The 26,647-nt window shown below is 32.9% G+C and overlaps 1 protein-coding gene and 1 long non-coding RNA gene across 22 annotated transcripts in view; one reads left to right on the top strand and one right to left on the bottom strand.

The window, feature by feature from the left end:
• LOC141554693 (neurexin-1-like) overlaps positions 1-26,647 on the top strand; it is a 980,690-nt gene that overhangs the window by 80,249 nt on the left and 873,794 nt on the right. The gene's annotated exons all lie outside the window — the stretch shown is intronic.
• Positions 5,479-16,651, bottom strand: LOC141554695 (uncharacterized). Its single transcript, XR_012485921.1, has 2 exons — positions 16,519-16,651; positions 5,479-5,951 (listed from the first exon to the last, which is right to left on the bottom strand). It is a non-coding gene; the product is annotated as an uncharacterized LOC141554695 (long non-coding RNA).

The raw sequence follows: 26,647 nt of genomic DNA, 5'->3' as shown, positions 1-26,647 counted from the left end.
AATTAGTATTAATCCACTATATATGCTATTAAATGCAACATGCAATGAATCCAAATGTCTTTTGCTTTTTCATATGGAAATTGGGGAAATTATTGGTCTCTGTCAAGGGACATCAATGAATCTTTTATGAAACAACCCAACAGTACAAAACTTGCCCTTGGATTGGTAATTTGGTTTGGAATTTTAAAAAATGAATACAATATCTGCAATGGATGACTGGAAGAACTTCAGTTTTATGGTATAGTGTCATATCAGAGTTTGTTTGTTTCTTTTAATTTCATTCTGCTCAGTTTCTTCTTCCTCAATCCCAGCTATGCTTGTGTTTAATTTCAAATAACTTAATCTCACTATTTTATTACCTTCAGCATTTAGATATGTTGTATTTGTACAAACTAGTATATCATTAATAAGGATATTTACCTTTAATGATCACTTTTTTAAATATTCAGTTTGTTGATCCTTACAACAACCTTAGAAAGCAAGCGCTATTAACTGCTAAATATTAAAACATTAATTATAATGTGCAGGTACTAATATAAATATATTCATTTTCTTACATAATATATTTAATATTACCTCCTTGAATGTATTGGCTTGAACTATTCACCATAAATATAAATTATCATTCATTTCAGGCATTTCTGGAAATAAATTATAACACATTTCTTTTGTGGCATTTTTTGTCTTGTTTTTGCAATATCTGTGTGCATACTTTTACATGTTTTTGCAATGTGTTTCTTGATAACTGCCATATTTTTATATGTTGGCAATGACTTTATTTAGAAATGCATTTTATCTTCTTTTTAATGCATCTTGAATACTAACATGAAACCACAAGAATTATTCCATTACTGTAGAAATTCTTAACATAATGTGATTTTAGTTTTCTTTTTTAATAGTGTGTAATCTATCTGAAAACTGGCATTTAAAGTGAATTAGGCAAAAAAGACAAAGAAAAAAAAATGGAAAAACAAGCAACATCTCATTTCCTTCTGAAACCCAGAATGAAGACAAACTACGTGACAAAACAAGCTACAACAGATGTAGGGAACTGTTAATAGACATTCCAGTATCCAATTAGTCAACACTGAGAGAACATGTCACTAGTGAGTGGGTTCCAAAAAAAAAAAAAAAAAAAAGCCTAAAAAATAAAAAAAAAAGTCTTACTACAAAAGAAAGCCAACCAAAGTTCCCAAGTCTGTCCAGCAGAATAAACAGCTTTTCCAGGTATGTTGATTAAACAAGAAAGGAACAAAGATATAAGAGGACTGATCACAAAATTGAAACCCAAGAGGAATAAGCAGAATCAGACAATCTTGAAGGGCAAAAGTGAAGCATGAGAAAATACTGGGAATACCTAGAGTATTTGACATAAACTTTTTCCTACACCAGTGTCATGAATCAAGAGAAAGTGCCGGTTATCCAGAAAGGAACACTATACAAAGTATTTATTCCTATGGACATAGGAAGCAGCTTTTGTCTGACCTTATATATGTAATTTATCCAGTTTAGAAAGTAAGCTTCTTGAGTCTAGTGATTATTTTGTATTTGTTCTAGAAATTTAATATTATCAAAAGCAGTACTATTGCAGCTAAAGAGTGAAATGCCAGTTTTCTTCAGTCTGACCTAATCAGAATACATCTAGAGTATTGGAAACAATTTTTAGTGTCAAATTTTAGAAGGAAAATATATAAGCAGGATAGAGAGCTGTTCTCAAAGGCAGGAAGAACTATATTCAAATCCTTTTTCTGACACATACTGTCTTGTGCAAGTTACTAAATCTCTCAGTTCCCTACGAAATTCACTAAAACTTCACATTTCAGAAAAGGTAAGAATGATCTGTTTTGGTAGAGGGTTTCCTCACCTGGGGAGTCTTTGTAATAGTGACATAGCTGGTCTGATTCTTATCACCATTTATAAATTTTAGTGTCCAAAAAGAGATGAATTAGGTGATGAAAGTTATGAAGATCATGTGGCGAAAGAATCATTGAAGAGAATGAGGATATTCAGTCTTTAAGTGGTAAAAATATAAGGCATGTGATAGAAGTTTTTTAACATTTGAAAGGATGCACTGTGGAAAAGAGTTTTGACTTGTTCTGCTCATCCTCAGAAAATAGAACTGGAAACATTCTACCTCATTAGGGAAAAAAAATGTCTTGAGTTCAAAAAGAAATTTATTTAGGCTTTCCTAGCATTTACATCAATTTTTAATTCATTACTTTACAGAGTAGCTACAGCACCCTATATGTGGAATGGGATTAGAAAAGGTTGCAGAAATATGGAAATCTAAAAAACTATCCCTCCAATTAGTGCTGGCCAGAAGTGGGACAAACTGGAATTCAAGTAAAAGCTGGATCGATCACTTGTTACACAGGTAGCAAAACTTGTCCTCTCAGTTCAGGTCCAATTCTACTTTGATATGTATGTATACTTGTACTTGTGAGTGGGCATGTATATGTATTTCAACAAGATTTTTTTTTTCTTTTCCTCTCATTCCCTACCTAATAAAGAGAGGAGGAAAAATATATATAAACAAAATTCTCATAATTTGCATATTCAAGCAAAATGAATTCCCTCATTAACTCTGTACAAATAAATGTGTCTTACTCTGTGAACTGAAGCCTTATCCTATCCCATCCAAATGTACATAAAGTCTTCATCATTTTCCTCTGTAATCATAAATGGTCATTGGATTGATCAGAGTTCCTACAAATTTTAAAACTCTTTGTTTTTTCCAGTATTGCTGTTCTGTGATTCTGTTTCTTCCCTGGGAAAAGAAGAAAAGATCCGAATTCCCTGTGATAGGGATGATAAGAAATCAGTGTTTTACTTTGAGGCAGAAGCTAAGCACAGGTTTGGCAAATAATAGACACTTAATAAATATTTATTCATTAAGGGAAGTTATCCTACAAACAATTGTCCAGTAACCTTAATATAATTTCCCTCTAAATATGGCTTTGACCTTTTCCAGCAAATCAGTTTTCCTAGCATAAAAATCTATCTCTTTCTGACATATTCTATTTATTTGATAGAAACAGTATCTAGAAGTTGGCTCTTTTTTGCCACATCAGTCTAATGTGCTTTCAGATCTATATCCTATGTGAACCATTCATAATCAAAATGAGACTTGCCTAAATTGTAAATTCATTTCTAACACCTAGGCCTGTAAATCAAAGCAATTTATCCTTATCAATAGCTCATTGTACTTGAAGGACCTTATTTTAAATAGTCAAAAGGCAGTTATCTTTGTAAAGAAATCTGGCAATTTGATTGACAATAGAGAGGTCTACCTTCCCTGGTCCCTATGGATTACTCTCACCCTTCCTGATTTTGTAATGCCGGAGAAAATGAGGCATGGTTAGAGAGTTTTTAATATTTTATTTGGATTTCTGAGAGGGAGAGATTGTGCTGGGGGTATGCTGCCCCCAGGGCTAATGTCCAAAGCATCCAGCAGCAACTGTGAGTTTTCCATGACATATTTATACACTGTAGCTAAACAAAGGCATAGAGGTGGAGTCCAAATTCTAGGCAAGAACCATCACTTCGGTTCTGACAAGTTGAGGGGTAGGACCATAAATTCTAACAAACTGGGAGTTAAGGAGGTGTCCAGCTTAGAGCCAAGCAGTCTGGACTCCCCCTTATCTTGAGTTTATACATATTACTTTAAAGTAGCCCTGAGTTATATCAGGGAGGAATGAGTTTGCAACTAAGGGGATTGAGGCATAACAATTAGAGAAACTGAGTCAGAACAATTTAGTGAAACTGAGACAGGACAATTTAGGGAAACTGAGGCAGGACAATAAAAGGGAACTGTGGCACAACAATTTCTCCCAAAGCTTCCTGTACTTCAGCTTTGTACTAAACAAATGCCTTTTTAATTATATCTAGTTCTTTTTCCTTCTTCACCTACATGAGTTTTATGCCTGACTTAAATTGTTAGCTTTGGAAAGCTATCATTTGGTTTCTTCTTTCACTACCCTGATTCTCACTCTTTAATTCTTAAATTCCTTCCAAAATTAATAATAACAACAACAAAAGAAAAAAATATTATGCCCTCCCCACAACATTGAAACAACTCACAAAGAAGGGAATTATATTGGATATTAGGGATTAGTTAAAACAGGAACAGAGCTTCCATAGTGAATACAGTTTCAACTCAACCTCTTGCTTTTCTATACTGATTGATTTCTAATGTTTTTTTTTTTCTTTTAACCTCTCTTGGTCCTCTCCCTCTTCAGATTAATTTATTACTTCACAAATGTATGCCTTCTTGATGTAATCATAATGAGTCATATTCCAAGTTTCACTCAAAATTCTGTTTTTACCTGATAATCTTATGTTAAGATCTCCTCTCCATAGATAGTCTTCTTCCTGTGACATACCTATTATTCCCTGTGGTATTTGCATGATGTATGTGAGTGGGTAGTTTCCCTTCTTAGAATTTAAGCCCTCTTGAGCAAATTCACAAGTCTTCAAGAAAAATATATTTTTACCAATCATAGTCAGATTGAATTCCATTCTTGGCAAAAAGCTCATCATTCTTATCAATCTGTGGCACAGAAATCTAAATTCTGTTTTCAGATACCATCTTTTTACCTAACTTTCACTGCCAAAATCTCTCTTGCTCTCTCTTATGAAACTCATACATTCAACTGGGAACAGTGATAAATATGCTACCTTGGATTTGTGTTTCTTACCCAAGACGTCATCATACTTAGCAAGATTTTCCTAGATTCTTTTTTTTTCCCCTGAGAGTAGTACTTCCCATATCTGAATCATTAGAAGCAGATCTAAGAGTCTATAGATACTCTCTCTCTTCATAGGTATTTACTATATGATCCATATCAGGTTGACTTTGGATTCTTCTCTGCCCTTAAAACAGAGTTGTCAACTGCTATCTATTATCTATTATCTATTTACTGTCCAAGTCCTACAAATAATGATTCTATTCTGCCTTTTTAAGATAAATTTTCACTTTTATACTTTAAGGAATATGTTTTTAAATTATCACCTTCCACTTCAGTGTGAATTCCTGAGTCTTCCATTATCAAAAAAGCCATCCCTTTTAGCAAAAGAAAATGTAAAAAACAATTGAGAAAATCCTAGCCACACTTCAACTAATATGATGCTAAAAGAAATAGGTTGTTTTTATATACTTGACTCTTAATATAGTATCAGGCACAGAGAAGGCATTTAATAAATGTTTATTAATTGAGTGACATAGGGATGAAATGAAATTAATTTTATCTTTTATTCAGAGGCAACTTTCATTACTATAATTACATAGCATTCAATTTTTTCTTTATTTTATTTTATTGTACTTTCTCCATTTCCAATGTCATAGTGATTGAATATATTATTTCCCTGATTCTATCATCTTTACTGTGTGTCAGTTCATGTCTTCCAGTGCTTCTTTGAATTCTTTATTTTTGTTGTTGCTTTTTGAGGCAATATTCTATTACATTTATATACCACCAATTTGTTTAACCATTCCACAATGAACACAAATTTTATTTTTATATTCTTCAGCATATTTTCCATTTTTTTCAAAGAATGTAATTCTCCCTGAGTATATGGAGTATGGCAAGGTATTTCTGCAATACTTTCACCTGCTAAGGGAGACCAAGTCTGCATTTTTGTTTTGAGTTGGCACTGGCAGAACCAGGAATAATGCACTCTCAGCAGGTCACTGGAAATTTCCCCTTACCCTCTACAATCACTGAAGCTGAGATACTCAGTCCTCTCTTGTTTTCTTCCTTCTCTTTGATCTAACTCTTGTGGCTTGGCAAAAGGGCCTGTTCTCCAAAGTCTCTATTGCTGGGAACTCCTGAGGGAGGTTTCTATCTTTAGCTGGCTTTCTCACCTTTTAGTGGGGTTCTCAATGCCTTGTCTAGTGACAAGATGATCTTTTGCCCCTTCGTCGGCTGCATGTGATCCATAATTAGGATATCCTGCCAAAGATTTAATGTAAAAACAAGCTGTCTTCAGTTGTCAGCAAAATTAGGTCTTATGAAAAGAAAATCCACCTTCCAGCCACTTCTGACCTTTTTTTCTTTTTCTTCTTTCTACTCTGACACCTAATCAGACTTTAGAAACCTTTATTTGTGACTTCCCTCTTTTCTGAAGCCTACTGGCCCAAATGGCCCCAGAATAAAATAAATTTTAGGGAGAGAGGGATCTATCTTTCTCTGTTTCTCCCTTCAGTCCCTCCTTAGAAAAAAATTTAAAAGTACATATTTTCTAATTGCAATTAGCTTTTTTCCGACTCTTCATGGATATTTCACATTGAAAATACTAATAATGTACAGAATACATGTTCCCATTACTATAAATTGAATAAATAAGAAAAAAAATAAGATACCTGTTTTCATATATCAGGAGATAAAAAGCAAAAGCCACTGCTAAATTATATAGAAGTTATAGAGTTATTGTTAAACCAGGAATGGATTGTGCTTAATAAATTCTTTTAAATCCAAGTTTCTTTGAAATAATAATCTTACTTTTAAAACTTTTTTATTTGATGAAAAAAGGCAAAACTGCAAGTCTGTTACATTCTGGAATATTTAGGCAGAAATCATGGTGAAATGTTAATGAAAATCCCTAGTTACCAAATTCAGGGAGCTCCTTCTTAACTCAAGATCAAATAATAGCTCCTCTTTTTGGTATTTAAGACCCTTCATAGACTACCTCTAACTTATCTTTCTAGTAGTATTACACTTCTCTTTCTTCACACTAAACAAAATGTCCTCCTCCTCATACAAAATTCAACTTTTTATCTCCATGCTTTTCTCTGTACCTGTAATTCATTTCCTCCTCCCTTCCCCACTGTCCTACAAAACTCTATTTATGTTATCTCCTCCATAGGGTTTTCACAAATTTCCCAATTTGCTCACCTACATGGATGCATATGCAACATACAAATCACATTTGTTTTTATTTATGTGCATATTCTTTCAATTGAACAATGTAAGCTCCTTAAGGGGCACATAAGCACCTGGTGACACCTTTGGGACACAGTACTTAGAGTACTAGGCTTGGAGTCAGGCAGATTCCTTTTCCTGAGTTCAAATCTGACTTCAGACACCAACTCTGTCACCAGGGCTAAGTCACTTACCCAGTTTGCCTCAGTTTCCTGATCTGAAAAATAAGCAGGTAAAGAGAATGTCAAATCACTCCAGTTATCTTCTCTAAGAAAACCCCAAGTGGGGTTATTAAGAGTTACACAGGACTAAACAACAAGGAGCTCTTTGTCTACTAAATTTTGGTTATATTTTCCCAGCACATTGTAGAGCCCGCTTCACCTAGCAAATGTTTAACATAATGTTAGAAAGACAAAGCAAATTGCTTTTGGATTTAACACATACCTCTCAGTAACCTCTCCCAACTTAAGCTATCCTTTCTCAAGCCTTTCGAGGAGAAAGAGAGTGCTAATGAATTCTCATTAATAATTTAGAACATTAATGTTAAGGGTAGAATAACATTCAACTTTAACCTAGTATGACAGTTTGATGAACAGATAGAGTTTTTGTTGTTGTTGTTGTTTTTGATAAAGGAATGAAAGTCTTTTCTGTGAGTGTGTTTTATGTGTATTTATAAGACTTATATAGAGCTAGTTTTAATTCCCAAAAAGTTTAGTCAGGAAGTAAGGTGAAATAATAGGAGAAAGAGAACCAGGCCAAAAAAAAATTTAGGGAAAAAAAAAACTTTTCCCCAATCATTCTTTGTATAAGATCATTTTTTTTCTAGAAAAACTTAGAATTAAAAGCAATCAGTTCCACCTGACCACTACTACAACAAAAGGGAAATATCCTTTGATCCCTATTCTACACCTTCCCTTTCCTACCTCACATCTTGACTTCTGTGAACAAGAATAAATCTGCAGTGTTTCAAGATCGGAGTCAATGAGTCCTGGTCATGTGAGTGATACAAGTCTCATATTCACATATTACTGATTAGCTCATCCATTCTGCCAATATCAGATTGAGTGTTGGATTTGTACAGTTTTAGATGCTATAAGATACAAAATATTTAAAACATAGTCCCTTCCCTCAACAAATTTGCTCATAAGCAATTAGATAACAAGATTTCCAAGAGCTGGAAATTGCCATTAGATACCGAGTTCTCAGCTACATGGAGGGTTTGTGTCATTGGGCTTTCCTGAAGCTCTGTGAATTTTGAGGCTTACCATTTAAAGGCACTAAGCTGTATGCAGTGAAGTATAGAGTTATAAAAGACCACTAATACATACTGTTTTAGAGTTTCCTTACTGAGAAGTGAAAAGACTCCTAAGAGATTTGATATTTTAAATTTTCCTGTTAGTGATAGTAGAGGAGAAAAAACCCCCAGAAATGTGACATATTCTCTCAATCTCCTAAATGAGAACCATCTGCATTGAGAAGCAAAGTTCCTGAAACAAAGATAATTTGGTTTAATTGTTTGTGTTTCACTCTGGGTGGATGCAGATCATTAAACATCCCTGATTTAGTGCAACTGATATCATTAGCCAAGTAAATTAATAGAGAGATGCACAAGAGCTGCATCATGATGTTTTGTAATGAAATATAAATATGGTAATATTTGGGAGGAGATAAACAAATTTCCACATGTAATCGAATGGTACTTTTGATATTTTCCAATAGCACCCTTATATGAAACCCCTGTGATTTGAACTGCAAGTTTGAAAAATGGTATTGAATTTAATTGTTTGACTTGGAAGTTTGAAAATTCTATCCAATTCGAAGTAACCATTATTTATTAACTGCCTACTATGCCTAAAGCACTGTGCCAGATGCTAACATACAAACATAAAAATAAAGCAATACATACCTACAAAAATTTTACCTTGCATTAGGGGCTTATCACATGAATAGAAATAAGTAAATAAAGGATAATTAGAGAAAAGAAAGAATACTTTCACTGAGAAAAAAAATGGAGAAAATGCCAACTGAGTTGAATCTTGAAGTAAAATAGAGATCCAGAAAATTGAGATGAGAAAGAAAATGCTTTTCAGGTATAAATGATAGCCCAGGGATATGGAATTACCAGCATGACAGAAGAAATAATTTTCCAATTTGGGGGGAACATGAAGTGTAGGAAAGAGAATAATAATAAATAAAACTAGAAAAGAAGATCACAACATTTAGAATTTTTAAAAAAATCTTAGGGATCATTTACATTAAATCCTTTATTTCATAGGCTTTAGCAAATGCCTTTTTTGCATTTATTTTAAATGCTTAATTTCACACTGGTGTTAAGGAGCTGAGATTTTAATTCCTGACCTTTCACAATACAGGATTCTTTTTGTTATATTATTGTACAGATGGAATGGCCAGTTTTACATTTTATCTTTAAGTTAATAGGGATCCTTTGAAGGTTGAAGGTTTTTGAGCTGAGAGAGAACAGTCAGATCTTATTTAAAGAGATAATTTTTACAACTGTGTTGATGATAAAATGGAGAAGAGAAAGAACAGAGACAAGAAGACTAGTTAGAAAACTATGGAAAATAATCCAAGGGAAAGATAATGAAGACCTGAAATTGGCTGGTTGATATTTAAAGCAAAAGAAAGAGACAAATACCATAGATGTTGTAGATATGGGGTTTGACAAATCTTCAGGAATATTATGAGTAATAAATGCATGAGTTTATCAATAAACAAAGGGAATAAAATAGTATTTAGTAGAAGTTTTCTGCTAGAGTCTTTTACTTTCTCTGATTTCTAGAGATTGCTTCTTCCTGTTCATTTATAAGTTTCTTTTTTTTTTCCTAATTTGTGTGGGTAACTTGATTTAAAGCCTTCTGGCAGAAACCTATCAAGTCAAAGTGTGGGTGCCAGAGAGTTGGATTTAATGATCTATGCACCTAAAGAAGTAAATTCTATGAGAGGATAATTGCATAAATAAAATGAAAGGGATTTTCAGTACTATGAGAAGGAAACTTTGTTGAATTGCTTGTTGAATTGAATTAATTCATTCCGGAGTTAATAATCCTTTACCAGTCAATCAATCAACAGTCATTTGAGTGTCATCTATTTGCAAGATAGAGTGCTTGATAGGGTCTGTCTTACAAGATATATATGGCATGGTCTTAATGACTAAAATGACTAAAAAAGATCCTACTGCTCAAGTACATTTTCTACAGGCCTATTAATTAATTACCATTCCTGTTTTATACAACTTACAGTAGGGCACAAATGAATTGTTGCCAGTATTACTTTTTGTTGAATGTAGGAATGGGCTAAAGTTAAATATAAAAGAAAAAATAAAGTAAACCACATGAATGGTGATTATTAGACATTTAAGAAGTCTTGTTTACATCTCACCAGTCTACCCTCTTCCTTTACATTACATTTCTATTTGAGATTAGTCAGGTCCAGGGAAAGGTAGGCCACTCTTAAGAGAATTTCCTAATTGTTTAATGTTCTTGATTTTATAATTTCAATCTTATCTAATATTAGTTGGCAGTAAAACTAGTACTATTTTGTGCTCCATAACAAAGAGAAAGTAAACCATTCTAGGAATGTATGTATAATGAATATAAGCTTAGATCACACAGGAAAAGCTTTAAAGCATTATATACGTTTAAACCACCAGTAGTAGTAGTAGTAGTAGTAGTAGTAGTAGTAGTAGTAGTAGTAGTAGTAGTAGTAGTAGTAGTAATTATCATTAATTTCATCTTCCTCAGTTTACCTAAGTAAACTACATGATTAGTGGCAATTATGTTGTCTAAGAATAACTAATTTTGAGAAACACTGTTTTCAATTCAGTTTCTTTTCTCTTGAGAGATCCAGTTTCTTTACAGTTTTCCATTGTCTTGAAAGTAAGAGTATTATCATGGAAAAACATCTTGCCTTCCATCAAGGATAAGAAGAATCAAACAACTTAGTTTCAGGGAAATGGGTTTCTTCAGAAATTGGTGCTCCCTCTCCTTTTTGGGAGGTTTTCAATCAGCAACTGGATGACCATTTCCCAGATATTACTGTGAGATTCCTTTAGTCATTTGTTCAGATAGTCAACAAATTGGAATGAAGCAATACATTATTTCAAATCTTGTTTTTTGTCTTGACAACATATGATGTCAATCATATATATCTTCTTTCTACTAAATAGGCTAAAGTTCTATTTCAGGCTCATATCATTTCCCAACTTGACCATCATAATGCCTTTTCAATTGTCCCTTTTCATATTCCCTCAACCTGATCAAGCTACCAAAATGGTTTTCTAAAGTGCAAAGCTGACAACTCCATCTATCTAGTATATCTACAAATTTATATATAATCTGTCCATTAGAATGTAAGATCCTTCAGGACAATGACTGTATTTTTCTGGATTTATTGTGTTTACAATGCTTTGTGCATTTCTTGCTACATGGTAAATACTGGATGCTTCTTGACATGATGTTTCAATCATAAAATTCTTTGATTGTGTAACTAATAATTTAGTCCGCTAAGAAGTTGTTTAGAAATACAAAATACTAATCATATGAGTTGCTGATATTAGAGTCTCCAAACTGAGATTTTGCCACAACACTGAAATAATAAATCTGAACAAAATAAAAAAATAGTAAGTACTCCATTAATCATAACACCCCAGTACTATATGACTTTCTCTCAATGAATGATAGATAGTTCACTGCTTTCACAGGACTGAGAATACATTTTCGATAAAAGGAAGAAATATGAATATTTCTATTTAAAATTATAAGTAATAGCCATATTAAGTATGTGCAATGCTCTTATGCTAGTTATTATGCAAATGTTTTAATTGAGAGAAAATAAAAGCTAATAAAGCAAGCTAAGAGAGACCCTGTACCTCTCCCTTCATCTCACCTTTAAGTGAATTATACAATGCCTATTCACACCTCTATGCTTAATTAGCTTAATTAGATGGGGCATCTAAACCTAATGAGCTTAATGCATAAAACTTGAAACTGAGTATAATGTTTTGCTCATTTGTTGACATACTTTAAACACTATTATAGGAAATCATCCATTTATGCCAGTTTATACTTTGTTTTAATATACTAACTATTCTCCTCAACCTCTTAGAATCCCTAGTTTCAATCAGGAATCATTGCAAGTACCACCTTTTACAATCTTGAATCTTTTCTGCTGCTTCCTAGATGTTGGGTGGCCCATCTTTTACATTTATTTTATATCTCTTTTGTAGCTATCACTTATCTACTTACGTGTACATATGTTATCTTTCTCTTTAGGGTTTAATCTTGAGTTCAAGGACTTTATCACTTAATGTCTATCTCAGTACCTAGTACAGTGCCTAGTACAGAGTAGATACATCTCAAGTCATACATTACTCACTCCATCCATTCTCATTCCCTTTGTATCTGAATTATTTGTGTACTTGTCTTTCCCTGAGTTACCTATAAGCTTTTTTTAAAAAATGGTTTTATCTGTGCATACCCTTTGACCCAGCATTGCTATTATTGGGCTTATATCCCAAAGAAATACTAAAGAGTGGAAAGGGACCTGTATGTGCCAAAATGTTTGTGGCAGCTCTTTTTGTTGTAGCTAGAAACTGGAAGTTGAATGGATGTCCATCAATTGGAGAATGGTTGGGTAAATTGTGGTATATGAAGGTTATGGAATATTATTGCTCTGTAAGAAATGACCAGCAGGAGGAATACAGAGAGGCTTGGAAAAACTTAAATCAACTGTTGCTGAGTGAAATGAGCAGAACCAGAAGATCACTATACACTTCAACAACAATACTGTATGAGGATGTATTCTGATGGAAGTGGAAATCTTCAACATAAAGAAGATCCAACTCACTTCCAGTTGATCAATGATGGACAGAAATAACTATACCCAGAGAAGGAACACTGGGAAGTGAATGTAAATTGTTAGCACTACTGTCTATCTACCCAGGTTACTTATACCTTCGGAAGCTAATAATTAATGTGCAACAAGAAAATGGTATTTACACACATATATTGTATCTAGGTTATATTGTAACACATGTAAAATGTATGGGATTACCTGCCATCGGGGGGAGGGATTGGAGGGAGGGAGGGGATAATTTGGAAAAATGAATAAAATTTTTAAAAAATGGTTTTATCTCAAATCAAATTTTGTATCAACTATGTCTAGCCAAATATTTTAAACACACTTTTATTTGAACTGAAATTAGCCAGAGTATACTTGTCTTCATCCAGTTAAACAAAACATGAGTTACCATCAAAAATTTCTTGGAAACTCTCTCAAAATGAATTTGTGGAGCTTGCACACAGATCAAGAGTAATATTTAATTACATGAAACAATGAACCTCTAGAAATCATTTTCAGTCTCTAGTTGGAGTCTTTATTCAGAAGCTAAGACTGCTGGATGAGGCATCTGGACTTAGAGTGGAGAAAGATCTGTGTTCAAATTCTTCCTCAAACACATTCCAGCTGTGTGATTATGCTCAAGTACATAGCATCTTACAGCTTCAGATTCCTAATTTTTAAAAATGGGAATAATAATATCTACTTCATAGAATTATTATATCAAAAGAGGAACATATGTAAAAGGATTACAAAACTTAGAGTACTATAGTAATGCTAGAGATGATGATGATGATGATGATGATGATGATGATGATGATGATGACAACGATGATAATGATAATGATGAACAGATGTGGGAATACCAAGTGTGTCTAGAAAGAACATTACATTGAATTACAAATTCACTTTTGCAAAATAAACAATTATTTTCAAAAGTGAATAATGACTTCTATGTAATCTTTGGATATTTGGGGGGCATGTTAGTGGTTTTTAAGCAAAAGATCCCCATGGAGAATCATTCAATTATATTGTTAAAATTGCCATGATGAAGATTGCCATCTATAAGCTATAAGATTGGAGGTATGTACTACCTATCTCCAAGTGCCTGACACCTTCTAATTTACATTGATTATATCAGTGGCAAATCTTTCCAGTTCTTTATGGGAATTATTGCATATATACTTTATCACTGGTTCATTCTGAACAGACTTTTATGATAAATTAAAATGATTAGGTTTAAGGTGTTTTTTTTCTTTTTGTGATTGAGCAGTTTTTACCATGTCAAGCAGGTTAGGTGACATGAGGAAAGAAAAGGGAATATAAAGATGCTTTTAGTCATTCTGACAATATCTACTTACTACCTTTATTTCACAGCACTATATTTTCTGGCAAAAGTAAAGTAGTTAGTAGGATGTTGGACTAGCCTCACTTTTTTAGCCTTCCCTCATGGATCCCCAACAAAGGATCTATAAAATTGGATTGGAAAGAATAATGCAGAAATATATACATATATGTATATCTGTATACACATATGCACACATATATGTTTATTTTCAGTAACCTCTAATTGAAAATTAACATTTATTAATTTTTAAAAAGATATTACAATAAAGAATTCCTTGACTTCACCAGACTTTCAAAGTGGGTCAATGACACATAAATAAAAAATATAAAAAAAAAAAAAACCCTCTGTACTAGTCCATATTGAGAGAGATGAAGGTGGCAAAAACCTTAAGTGATATTTTTGCACATTGAACAAATCATGCAAATCATGCCCCCAAACAGCTACTTAAGACAAATTCATATGGGGTAAGGAATGAAAAGGCCAGATCAGAGATCGAATCATATAGGTTATGGCTACTGAAGAAAGGAGCCATTCTATCTTATGATTTCCTATTGAAATTAATTTTTCTTGTCCATTGGATGTTGTCCTGATGAAAGTCTTCACTGCTGTCAGCATTTTGTCAATTTGACACCTTGATACAAATCCCTTATCTTAGTAAAAGCTCTACTAACATATGTATAACCCAGGATTCATCTTTAATAATACTCTGTGTGGAGAACATTATTATTTATTCATTCACCATTATATGTGTGTGTGTATATATATATATATATATATATATATATATATATATATATATATCCCACATTCAGGGCACTGTTCTGGGCCGAACATATAAGCAATACATAACTCCTGGCCTCAAAATTTGTGAATAATTACTTAACCTTAATTAAAAAAACAAAAAAACATAAACACACATTTCAAAACATTCCTTCCAACCCAACAACTTTCCTTGAAAAATCCATGAATTTCCATTTGAATAGATCAGAGAAATCTTGATAAAGTCAACAGCTCTATCTCTTGCTGATTAGTCTGAAATTTATACATTCAAGTTTCAAAAGGTCAGCTTCACAGTCATGTCAGCTTCCTATGGCGGAATGGCAAAATCATTTCTGCTAATGATGATTATTAAGCGCTCCTTTGGCTATATGCAAGCACATAAGCTAATACCTATATACTCATAAGATGATAAATCAGCAATTGTATGGGAAATAAAGCAGTTAAAAAGAAGATAACACAGGAGGAGGGTGTTTGGCAATAAATTCAGAAGGATTAGAGGAGTTATGATATAGCCTTCCCCTTATACTTTGACCACTGCAGAATGTTTTTAAGAGATAAATATAGAATACAGCTGGTCTCCTTATGATAGACCAGGTCTGATCCAGTATTTTATTCAACATCAGAGCCATCTTAATGGGCAACAGCATCCCAGCAGGTGTTGTGATGGAGCAAGAATAGATAGGTTAATGAGGCTAGCCAGATTTTTTTTTAAAGGACCAGCTAAATTTGAGACATATGTTCAAATTAACTATGGTAATAAAAGAGCACAATAAAGTACATTAAGGAAATCAAATTGTTTGGCTAAATGATTTTTAAATTAATATTTCATTTCATATTTCTCCCTTTTATATTGGCATTTCCAATTTTACAAATGAAGAGAATGAGGTATGAGAGCTCTAAAAGGACAGTGTATGATGTAATGGTAGCAACTACATCTTAACACTTGTTTCTCACAATTTCTAGGGAGGGCTGAGTACAAAGATATTCAACAAATGCTTGTTATTTGATGGAAAATTAATTCTAAAGATATGAGAGATATTTTTGTACATGCTTCCAATGGTATTTTCAACATCATAAGCACTTGGTAATAAAAGCATAATCCATTAACAGAATATATTATTTTTTCAATGACATGTAAGTTCCTAGAATATAGGACTTTTTCATTTTCATCTTCGTATTATTAGCGCCTCACTCAATGCCTAGTAAGGTACATAATAACTGATTGTTATATGAATAAATGAATTAATAAGTAAATGAGTAATGAATGACTGATTTATAGTCAAATTTCCCTGTGGAATATATTTTAACTTTAATATTTATGTGTGGGGTTAAAGGCAAAGAGAAAATTCTGCTTGCAGAAATATATTTTCCTGAGGGGAAAACAAACTTACTCAGTAATCAGAATACCAAAACAATATTATAAGGTAATTAGAACTGCTAAGAGATACGCAATAGTTGGCCCAGGTGGATTAGTTCCCAGAATCATGCAGATATGGCCAAAGACAATTGAAAATGTCCAAGGAGATTCATTCCAATAAATATAAAGTCCTTGAAAGCACATCTAGTTCTTTTCTATGTATCTTAGTGTCACCAGTCCCTAGCACAGTGACTTACGTGTAGTCAACACAAGATATAAAGCTTGAATTAAATTGAATTTGAGTGGCAGTCTTCAAAGTTGTTTAGAAGCCAGCGTGATGGCTCTAATGGAGACAACATTTCAACTTCATATACTGTATATTAACAATACATACTCTTGGTTCAGTGGATGTTCTAATGCTCCTAGCAACGGAACTAAGAAAGGAACAAGGGAGTGGTGAACTATCTCAGGAGAATTACAGGTTGATAATCAGGATTTTAATTGGAAAGAAGATATAAACAACAATGATAAAGGGAATTCAAACTGCTGGGTAGATGGGCCTCTTGCTGACATTCATCACTATCAAGTCAGTTATTGTTGCTGAGCATAATCATAGCCATTGTAAGCTTTTATCACTCATTCTATGTTGCCTATAAATGGGAGGCTTACCTTTGCATGTAAGGTCTACTTCTACAAATTTCTTATTCTAGAGTGAGGCTTAAGGTTTACCCATCTTACCAATGGGACCAACATATGCTTATCAAACATCATACTAAATTTCATAGTTAAGAATTTTCTTTCCAACAATCTGGACTGCTTTGGACAGCATCCACACTTTGTAATATTCCTATAATCATTAAGAAGTCATCTACAACGCTGTTCCATATAAAATAAGATATATATATTACAAAATATAATGTAGAAAATAAAGAAGACATTTCTTTGTTGTTTCAGGAGAAAGACAAGTAGTTTGCTGTTGTTTAGGTTTTGTTTTCAGTCATATGACTCTCTGACCCCTTTTGGGGATTTTCTTGGGAAAGATACTGAAGTGGTATGCCATTTCCTTCTCCAGCTCATTTTACCGAGAGCTACATGGTAACTAAATTTCACAGGAGAGCCACGTGTATCCCTTCTCCCTCTTTCCAATCCCCAATGCTCCTGCTCAATCTGGAATCCAAGAAAAGTTTATGACCTGACTCTCCCATTCAATTGCTCTATGGCCATGGTCAAGTCTTTTAAACTTATTGCGCTTTACTGTCATCATCTAGCAAAGTGAAAGAGTTAGATTAATTCTGAAAGGTCTCTTTCAGCTCTCAACTGTTGTCCCTGATTGAGGTCTAGTCTTTGCAGATAACTGACTCCAAACTATGTCATGTTGCCAGGTTAAATTCCACATTGTATTTAATACTTAAGGCTTGTTTTCTATATCAAAGTGCTTCATCTAAAAGGCATACAGTATTTGGTACAAATTTCTGTAGGTGTCTTAAAGGGATAAAATGTGATCATAAATGCTTTCTTAACTTTCCCCAAAGTACATAAATCTATGCTTCTATTTTTTCCTGATTTTAGTTCACTGCTAAAGCAACTGATGTAGAGAGCAACTTGCCTTACACATTGTAGATCCTCTTTGCTAGATTATTATTTTTTTTACTTTCTGTGTAATCTTTCATTTTAAAACATATTTGGAATGATACTATATGTTTTCCAGGAAAAATTTCAGTAGCAATATGTTGAAAAACAATAACAAAACAAAACAAAAGTGTTATGTTTCAACAGTTCAGATTCTTTGATAGATGACTTGCTATCTCAGTTTTGTACTAGCTGCTTCAAAAAAGCTATACATAAGTTTATTCTAGTTGTATTACTGGAATTAAAATGGAATTATAGTCCTAGTAGTTACATGTGTTGCATCTCCTTTGAAATGATAAATGTTTTCATGCTTTTTTAAGATCCTCTTTGTAACATTCATTAGATTTGGAATGGACTTATTCAGAAGATCACATTATATTTGAACTGGGATTTGGAACTTCTAATAAGACCTTTGCTTAAAAAAAGTTTTGACCCAGTAGAGTTCATATTGATATGTTCTATGATAAAACAAGAACTAGGATAATGAAGAAATTAAAATGATTCTGTATCACTTAATAATTGGCTCATTTCTGTAACTGACCCTATTTTCCACTTTGTCAAGTCCCATATCTGATTTCTGGAGTTGAGCTTAAGAATGTAGTCTTTCATAGTCTTAATAGGCTTAATAGCATAGTTTAATGTGAATGTATCACTCCTGTAGCCAACACATGAGCATCTGCTTGTTTTCTTTAAGCTTCAATTAACTTTATCTGGACATCTGCTTATTGACTATATGCCCCAGCCAGTTTACTCTGGTGTCCCACCTTTCTTTTTTTTAATTTATTTTATTTTATTTTAACTTTTTTTTTGACAGTACATATGCAAGGGTAGTTTTTATAACATTATCCCTTGCACTCACTTCTGTTCAGATTTTTCCCTTCCTTTCCTCCACCCGTTCCCCTAAAAGGCAGGCAGTCTTATACATGTTAAATATGTTATAGTATATCCTAGATACAATATATGTGTGCAGAACCGAATTTCTTGTTGCATAGGAAGAATTGGATTCAGAAGGTAAAAATAACCTGGGAAGAAAAACAAAAATGCAAACAGTTTATACTCATTCCCCAGTGTTCCTTCTCTGGGTGTAGCTGATTCTGTCCATTATTGATCAATTGGATCTGAGTTAGATCTTCTCTTTGTTGAAGATATCCACTTCCATCAGAATACATCCTCATATAGTATTGTTGTTGAAGTGTATAATGATTTCCTGGTTCTGCTTATTTCACTCAATAGTTCATGTAAGTCTCTCCAAGCCTCTCTGTATTTATCCTGCTGGTCATTTCTTACAGAACAATAATATTCCATAACATTCATATACCACAGTTTACCCAACCATTCTCCAATTGATGGGCATCCATTCATCTTCCAGTTTCTAGCTACTACAAAAAGAGCTGCCACAAACATTTTAGCACATACAAGTCCCTTTCTCTTTAGTATTCCTTTGGGATATAAGCCCAGTAGTAGCACTGCTGGATCAAAGGGTATGTACAGTTTGATAACTTTTTGGACATAGTTCCAAATTGCTCTCCAGAATGGCCGGATTCTTTCACAACTCCACCAACAATGCATCAGTGTCCCAGTTTTCCCACATCCCCTTCCAACATTCATCATTATTTTTTCCTGTCATCTTAGCCAATCTGACAGATGTGTAGTGGTATCTCAGAGTTGTCTTAATTTGCATTTCTCTGATCAATAGTGATTTGGAACACTCTTTCATATGAGTGGAAATAGTTTTAATTTCCTCATCTGAAAATTGTCTGTTCATATCCTTTGACCATTTATCAATTGAAGAATGGCTTGATTTCTTATAAATAAGAGTCAGTTTTCTATATATATTTGGGAATGAGGCCTTTATCAGAACCTTTAACTGTAAAAATGTTTTCCCAGTTTATTGCTTCCCTTCTAATCTTGTTTGCACTAATTTTGTTTGTACAAAGGCTTTTTAACTTGATATAATCAAAATTTTCTATTTTGTGATCAGTAATGATCTCTAGTTCTTCTTTGATCACAAATTCCTTCCTCCTCCACAAGTCTGAGAGGTAAAGTCAGTCTCCTATGTTCCTCTAATTTATTTATGATCTTGTTCTTTATGCCTAAATCATGGATCCATTTTGATCTTATCTTGGTATATGATGTTAAGTGTGAGTCCATACCTAATTTCTGCCATACTAATTTCCAGGTTTCCCAGCAGTTTTTGTCAAATAATGAATTTTTATCCCAAAAGTTGGGATCTTTGCATTTGTCAAACACTAGATTGCTATAGTTACTGACTATTTTGTTTTGTGAACCTACCCTATTCCACTGATCAACTAATTTATTCCTTAGCCAATACCAAATGATTTTGCTGACTGCTGCTTTATAATATAGTTTTAGATCAGGTACAGCTAGGCCACCTTCATTTGATTTTTTTTTTATTTTTGATTTTTAACTCCCTTGAAATTTTCGACCTTTTGTTTTTCCATATGGATTTTGTTGTTCTTTTTTCTAGGTTGGTGTCCCACCTTTGTAAGAAAAAAAATTCTCTTCATACAACTAGAAGAGATTTTATCTCCCCTTGAAGGAGATCAAGCTATGTGTTTCTAGTATTCTAGCTAAGAGAGGCAGATGATTCCCATAAAACAGTTAACATTCTTTAATTGTCAGAGAAGAATGTAATAGGTCACCTCTGAAATGCCAACTCATTTCCCCCAGCAATAGTGAACTGTAATCTTCCCAAACTACTCAAACTCTTTCCTTTCTTGCTTGTCAATGAAAAGGGTCTCCCCTTCTCATGGGGTTTCATGAGGTTGCCAGAGTGACCAGCTTTGTTAACAGTTACATGTGTCAATAAACTGTAATATACTTCACTTGGCCTTTGATTCATCTTACACACATGTATGCACACATTTATAAGCATATACATATACACGTATACATAAATGTATACCTACATATATAGTTCATTAGGCTCAATTTGCCATTCTAAATGAAAATATATTATCTCAGATCACAGAAAATATTTACTCCACCTTTTCGGTTTGCAGACAAGTAGTAACTAAATGAATTAAAAGGAGCTTTCCCTGCACATATACACACAAAACACACACACACAGAGACCCATCTGAACATCTGAATATACATCTGATTATTTTTTCATTACAATGTGATACCTAATATGGTAAACTAAAGCATTATAATGGTTTGAATCTTCCTAACAACTCACAAATCTCAAAAATAGTAAATCAGGCAATAGAGAAGCCTCTGAAATAGGTTGATCAATCTGATAGTGGTACTATAATGCTAATTGCCTTGAAAACTATAATGAATTTTTTAAATTTTTAGAATATTCTTTGTGTTTAATCTGCCTGAAACAGATTTCTTTGTTATATCTCTTTTTAAAAATCTTACTGAATTAACAATCATAGTACATGATGTATATTGTTTGCTGAGTAAAATGTTCTCATTCTCTATTGCTCTTTTTTATTGTTATGGATTAAAATCCTTTTTAAGAACGTTCTTTAATATGATCAAATGTGTAGCTTGGATTCTGGGATTACAAAATACTCTGGATTATTATATCTCTCCACATAACAAATGAAAATAATATCTTTTTCACATTATTATGTGGTATAATCTTGCTTTTTTGCCTATTTAAAAAACTTATGACCATCCATATCCCTGATTACTGTATTTCATATTTGGATTTGATACTTAAATAAGCTGATGGATTCTGATAGCTCTCTCTTATAGATTTCACAGGTAAATTCTTAGAAGTAAAGAATAATAATACTTTAAATTGTCTTTTAATTTTTAAATTGGCCTTAATGTCATCTTAGTCACAAAGCAGGTGATTATTTTTTGGTTGTGAAAGACAATGAGCATATACCTTCTGAATTTTTACTATTTTCAAATATCTGGACTTGAAGATATTACCTTTTAAAATAATTATATAGAGTGGCTTAGGATTTTATACTTCTCATTTTGCATTTGACATTCATCTAACCTTGTACATTAAATGGGTAAATATAAAAATTGAGGTTCATAAGTTTTATTGCTTATTCAAGATTCTATGGCAAACCAAATAATTGAAGAGTATAAGACATTTCCCATGGTATGACTGTGGAGGGAGAGTTGGACTTTGCCATTAGGTGTCTTTGATTGGCAAGCCAATTACCCTCTTTATGCCTCAAATTTTTCTTCTCTAAGATGACTACAGAATAGCTACCCAATTAACTTCACAGGTTAAAAACCAACTAATATAATAAAATACATCCATTGTCACTTTTTAGGATTAATTGCCTTATTGTTGGACTGATAACACATTTTCCTCTTTTTTCACTCCTCAGGACCTTCTTCAGGCCTATCCAAAGATAAATATTAAGGAAAATTCGATTGATTCACAGAAAATCAAATCTGTGGTATTCCATTAAAAAAATTCTTCTAACGAATAGCAACTATTTGTTTAAGGGAAGAATAGATCAGTTCAGGCTTAACAAGTTTCTAACTACTCAAGCTTGTTAAATTTGACATCATGTGAAATTATGCCCAGAATTATCAAGAAAGAAGAACAGTAATTCTTTCCCAGTGTAGCAAGTGTATTCCATAGGTATTAAAAATGAAGAAAGGTTAAATCTTTAGTTTGTGAACTATAGATTGTTTACAATTGGTAGATTTACCTGGCAACTGTGTGATCCATTTATGGAGCACTATTCCTCAGTTTTTTCATTGTTCTAAGTTTAAGGTATCTTGTTCTAGTTATCAGTTGTTGAATGCTTAATAGATTATTCAATTATTATATTATATTATTTATTTATATTCTATGAAATTATAATGAATATGCTTAAAGCATTAATTTTATCTGAAGTACTTTAAAAATAAATAAATAAATATTAGCTAGACACAAAAATCATAATTGTACAACGATCAGCTTGTTATGATTCATCAGAACATATCTTAAACATATCCAGTGATTTATTTTGGACAAACTATAATATTCTATTACTTCAGAAATGCTGATAACATGTCTTTAGTTTTTTTCAAAAATATTTATTCTAAATCAAGTTTCTATAAGTACACTACGTGAATACACAAAGCCAAAGAATTTAATTTATTTTTTTCATATATAACAGTTGTTAAAACCAAAATACTTCTAAAAGGAACAAAACCATTGATTATTTTATTGGATCAAAATTATGATTTTATGTCACTATAAATGATCTCTGCATTTAGAAACCTAATGCCCAAAAAGCTAGACTCTATTGAAGTTAAGCCTTACCTTATTTTACAAGTTTCTGCTCAGAACAAGACCTGGGAAACACATAGCATATAGTATGGCTTTATTGTTTCAGATGACCTTTTGGGTTTTTTTTCTATATTATTCCTTTACTCTTTTAGAATGAGTAACCAAGTTCATTGTACATTTCACTCAAGTCACAAAATCCCGAAATTAAACCAATCAGCAGATTTTTATGCTATACAAAACATTAATATCAGTGACAAAGGTCCAGGAATTCATTTAAATTGCATGAAACATGTTCTATTCCGTTAGGAATAATTTCCATTGAAAAATAAGTGCTGACTTTACAATTCCTTTATGATTACAACATCTCATATTGGTTGCTTAAAATAAGCTTGTCAGCAATCTAAATAGATTCATCCTTCATTCATATTGTCCTTCATGCTTGACCCCATGTGTTTTTGCTAAAAACTCTTTGAGAGCCTTCCCTTTCTTCTATACTTTCCTCTGGTTAATCCCTATACTATATTGACAAAGAAAAGCAGTGCACATGATGGATATTTCTCATGTTACATATACATGATTTTTAACAAAACAGTTTTATTTTCAATATGGTTTAGGGTTTTGTTGTTGTTGTTGTGTTTTGTTTTGTTTTGTTGCCAATATCAAGAACACAGTTATCAGACATATGTTTCCTTTCCCTACAAAACCATTAACATACAACTCAAGGCCATAATCTTCCATTTCAAAATACGATGTATCCATTGTGTTGTTCCTTTGTGGTACTTTAAGCATCCATCACTTGATTATAACAGGAACTTAAAGTCTAAAGAGGCGTAAAGAATAGATTAGTTTATTTTATCAATGTCTTCATCCCAAGAGGACCAATTATGAGTCTCTGAAATTTCAGGCTGACCAGAGAAAAACAGGAGTGGGAAGCCATTCTTATCATGACTTCTGTTGTGATTTAGTGTTGAGCATTAAAAATCTTTGGGATGTGGATCAGGTTGTTTACCTAAAAATTTGCTCTTTGTAAATATTCTGGCATCTCAAAGCCTAGGTAGACTGCAGCTATGAGGTAGACCAGATACACAGTAACAATGCCTCAAAGATCATTTGGGAACAATCTTCTTGACCCATATCAACATAGATTCAGCCAGCATTGTACCTCTAGTTTTATGCATGATTTGGTGGAACCAATGCTATTTGGATCTGACCTGGCTTTTTACCATATGCTCCCAGTTACCAAGAAATTGGAAAGAATATGTTTTACGGTGAAATGTTTATATATTCTAGCAATATCTTTGAAGTAAATATCCCCTTTTTAAAGCTACTCATTGTCAACAGTGTATGTATATGTGTGTGTGCATGCATGCACTAAACCAATGGTTATAGATAAAGAGACTCATAAACCCTCACGTTACTCAGAAACCCAAAGAAAACATGAAGACAGCTCTTTCCTCAGAAAGTGGAGACAGAACATATACTTGCATTGTTTTTGTTCAGTATAATCATTTTCAGTCATGTCCAATTCTTCATGACCCCATTTGAGGTTTTCTTAGCAAAGATACTGGAGTGATTTGCAATTTCTTTCTCCAAATCATTTTATAGATTAGGAAACTGAGGCAAATATGACTAATTGGTTTGTCTAAGGTTAAACAACTAGTAAGTTTCTGAGGCTACATTTGAATTCAGGATTCCTGATTCTAGGCTCAGCACTCTATCCACCATGTTACTTTTTTTCTTATATAAATCTAAAATATAAATAATATTCATATCAATTATTAAATTTCCTGTTATGAATCTCTCTTTAAAAAGATTAGTTATGAGAAATGAGAATGTTATATAAGGATAGTTGAAGGAATTGAGAATAATAGAAGACTTGAATATTGTTTTCCAATTCTTGAAAGATTGTCATGTCAAAGACATTATACTTCAGCTTGGTTCCAAAACTAGAAGTAATGGCCAAGAAGTGAATCAAGTTGAATTCAAGAAAAAATGTCTCCAAATAGAGTTTACCTATATTTGGAATAGTCTGTTGTAAAAAGAAGTGCTTTTCCTTTCACTGGAGGTCTTCATATAGAAACTGGATAACCATCACTTAAGTGTTTTGAATTGGTGAAACACTTTCAAGTATTATTGAGGCTTGATGGGCCCCGGGGCCTTTTCTAAGTCTAAGCTTCTATGTTCATAAATTGGAAACTAGAAAGCATTCAATTTTAGTCCTGGAAGCCTTTGACTACTTCTATTGCTATTTCATGCTCAGCATTTGGATTACCAAGAAATCCTGTTGTCTTATTGATGTTTGTTGTTGTTTTAATAAAGTAACATATAGAAAACACACCACATACACTTTATATGCAAGGAGACAGAAACTAAAATATAGAAATATATTAGAAATGAATAAAATGAGCAGAAACAAGAGAATATTCTTTGTAGTAACCCTCTTTGACTCAACTTTTTCATATAAAAAGTGAACTGGAGAAGGGAATGGCAAACCACCAGTATCTTTGCCAAGAAAATCCTAAATGGGTCAAAAAGAGTCGGACATGACAAAAATGACTGAACAGCAACAACTCTAGTTAAACAGTGCCATTTAGTAAAAATAAAAGGCCATGATAAAGTGGTATCAACTCTAATAACAAATGATCAAAGAGTCAATGAGCTTTTGCAACCACTCTTAACTCCAAAAGTACCAAAGAGCTCATATAGGTTAAAAGCAAAAAGATTTCTTTTTTCCAGGGTGGAGAGGGAAAGAGAAATTAGATACGTCATAAACAGTAGGAGAAAAGCAGTGAGGCTTAATCTTGATGTATACATTTGTGGCTAGACAAAGAATTGAACAGTATCGGATAGTAATAGTGATAAGGCACAACAGCAACAATGAGGCAAAGTTGTCTAGTGATAAAAAATTCATTCATAGCTGGGTTTCATATCTGGGCTTGTCAGTACTTGCCCAAGCTCTGGGATCATCACTTCTGTAATTTAACTGTAGTAGTATTCATTCAGAGGGTGAGCACAAAGGATTGTTGTTATGCCACACTCAGAGCAGAAATTGATAACTATGCCTTAGCTCTGGAAAATAAGATGTCTCTTAACAGCAAAATGAGAGGAGCACAAGAAAGAAGGATGGTCTTTGATCTTGACAGTGGAAAAGGTTCTAGATTCGGATTCAGTTTAAATTCTTGTTCTCCCATTTTTGGAAAGAGTTAGTTATCATACTTCTCTGAACCTCAATTTCTGCATCTGTAAACTCAATTTAATGATAGAATAACATATGCCAGAATCACAAATTTAGAACTGAATATAAAGTACAAGAGGCTCTTATATAGGATCACAGAAAAGTTACCTCAGATTCAAGATGTTCTTCAGTATCCAATAACAAGGTCTCCCACCATTGTGCCAAATTTTACCAATCATAAGATACATTAGTAGAAAATAAAATACATTTAATCAAATAAAATAACAAAGTGATAAGAAAAGATTCATATACATTCCCAACTTTAACCATAAAAATGACATAGTTCTCCACTGATGTTTTA

The sequence above is a fragment of the Sminthopsis crassicaudata genome, chromosome 2 (genome assembly GCF_048593235.1).
Source record: "Sminthopsis crassicaudata isolate SCR6 chromosome 2, ASM4859323v1, whole genome shotgun sequence".
Classification (NCBI taxonomy): Eukaryota; Metazoa; Chordata; class Mammalia; order Dasyuromorphia; family Dasyuridae; genus Sminthopsis; species Sminthopsis crassicaudata.
Note: the sequence above shows the minus strand (reverse complement) of the source record. Positions and strands in the feature narration are given on the sequence as shown.